This window comes from Rhinatrema bivittatum, unplaced genomic scaffold (assembly GCF_901001135.1).
Source record: "Rhinatrema bivittatum unplaced genomic scaffold, aRhiBiv1.1, whole genome shotgun sequence".
Classification (NCBI taxonomy): domain Eukaryota; kingdom Metazoa; phylum Chordata; class Amphibia; order Gymnophiona; family Rhinatrematidae; genus Rhinatrema; species Rhinatrema bivittatum.
The window spans coordinates 148,397-150,558 of NW_021820837.1; positions in this window are offsets into that span (position 1 = coordinate 148,397).

Below are 2,162 nucleotides of genomic sequence, written 5' to 3' on the forward strand. Positions count from 1 at the left end.
AGACGAGGTACATGAGTGTGGGGGCCAGACATGTGCTGGGGGGAGAGAGATGAGTGAGTGGGGGGCAAACGTGCTGGGGGGACAGACATGTGCTTGAGGGGGGAGAGATATGAGTGTGTGGGGGCCAGACATGTGCTGGGGGAGGAGAGAGATGGTGTGTGGGGGACAGACAATTTGTTTTATTATTGTTTCTCATAAATTATAACAATAACATGAATCTTGGAATATATATTTTAATATAAATTTAAGGTTTTCATGAGATAGGTTGTGTCGTGAAACATTTTATTTATGTATATATTTAAGGAAACATACATAAATTGTCGAAATATGTTTCGTTCGTTTAACCTTTAACCTCTGGTTTACTAGTAGACTGAATTACCGTGTCGTGAAATTATGTTTGTCTAAAAAGTGTGTCACCAACATGAAAAGTTTGGAAAGCTCTGCTTTAAGGAATTCGGGGAATCCCCTGCCCTAATCGGGGCTCTTTTTTTTTTTCTTTCCCAGCTGCAAGGTTCTCGCTCACCTAATGGGAAAGGCGGCCCGCAGCCACGCGCGCCCCTGGCTGCAGCAGCCGATCAGAAGGAGCGGAGCTGTGCAGCAGCTCAGGTCACCGAAGCGCGGGGGGGAATCCGCCGGCTCTGAATCAGTCCCTGGTGCGACCGCTCCTTGAGTATCGCGGGCAGGTCCGGCTGCCACGTCTCTAAATAAATAAATAAATAACAATAGCAGAATTCGAAAAGGCACAGAGAAGAGCAACGGCACAGGAAACGAGAGCAGATAGATTGGCCCTGCCAGCCTGCCCACCTGAGATAATTCCGAGTTTGGTAGGACAGCAAAATGCATTTTCACAGATGTAACCCAAGATCCTGGCTCCACTGCCCTCCCCTCCCCCCTTCACTGTTTTTTTTAGCAGGTCCTGGGAAGGGGAGCGCTCTGGTCCTCGTCTTTAACAGGCCGATGCGATAAAGTGAGCGATAAACACATGCGCCCAAACTGGGCACCTGTTATTTCAAGGCCTGCACATTCACCTCTCCCGAGCACCCGATGCCATACGTGAATAAGCTGCCCAGCTAAAACGGATGCGCTAGGGATCAGTCGCACGCCCCTAGTGCGACCTTGGCATCAGGCGCCCGGGAGACGTGGCTGTGTGCCGGTTACCAAAATGGGCGCTCAACTTACAAGTGGGCATTTTATCCCAGGGCAGCTAATTTACTGACACAATATACGCGGCCCAGAAATAATTTTTTTTCTCTGAAGCCTTTTTTTCTTTTTTCCAGGATGCTGCTTTCTGTGTTTCCTCCTACTTGTATTGCCACGATACTAGGTAGGAGGAACATGGAAAAGCAGTATCAGACCCCCTGAAGCAAAGCAAGACTTTACGCCTGCTCAAGGGCAGGAGTACCATTTGATGTGTTAAGAAGTGCGCGTCGGGTGCACGGTGATTTTTTTGCATCGCGGGGTAATAGCTAATAGCCTCATCCACACGGCACTTACATGTGATGAGCGCTATTAGCTACGCCTTTGTTTGGACGCGCGTTTTGGAGGCGCTGATCCCCTTATTGCCTCGGGAGTTATGGACGAGCGTCCGTTCCACCGCTCATTAACCTGTGCGCACTTTATTGCATCGACCTCTAAATCTTTTGCGTTACTTGATGTTTCATACGCCGTCGAGGAACGTGCATAGCTTTCGCTTGAAGGGACGCTCTTGTTGGCTACACATCACATACCAGCTCTATCAGGGCTCTGTTTCACTAAGAGCAAAGCTAGCACTGACGTTTATGGACCACGAGCGCAGACAAATGTTTTTCAGTATTTGTACACTGCTAAGTGATTCTCACTTCCTTCAGTACAACTGGCTTAAGATTTTGGATACCATCACTTATAACCTCCTAGCATTTAAAAAAAAAAAAAAAAAAAATACAGTCCTAGTTCATAGTGGGTCCCCTGCCATCCCACTACAGGGTTTACGCGACCCACCCAAGCCTGGGCAAAGGCAGAAATCAATGGACAATGTGAAGCTGTAATTTAAGATACCAACATTGTCAATGCTTATCTGCAGATATCAACATTTTTCAGTAAGTTTATGGCCAGAGTACCAAAATGTATAATTTTCCGCACCCTTCAGTGTGGCTCTCTTAAGAGCCCTAATCAAAGCCCGTGGT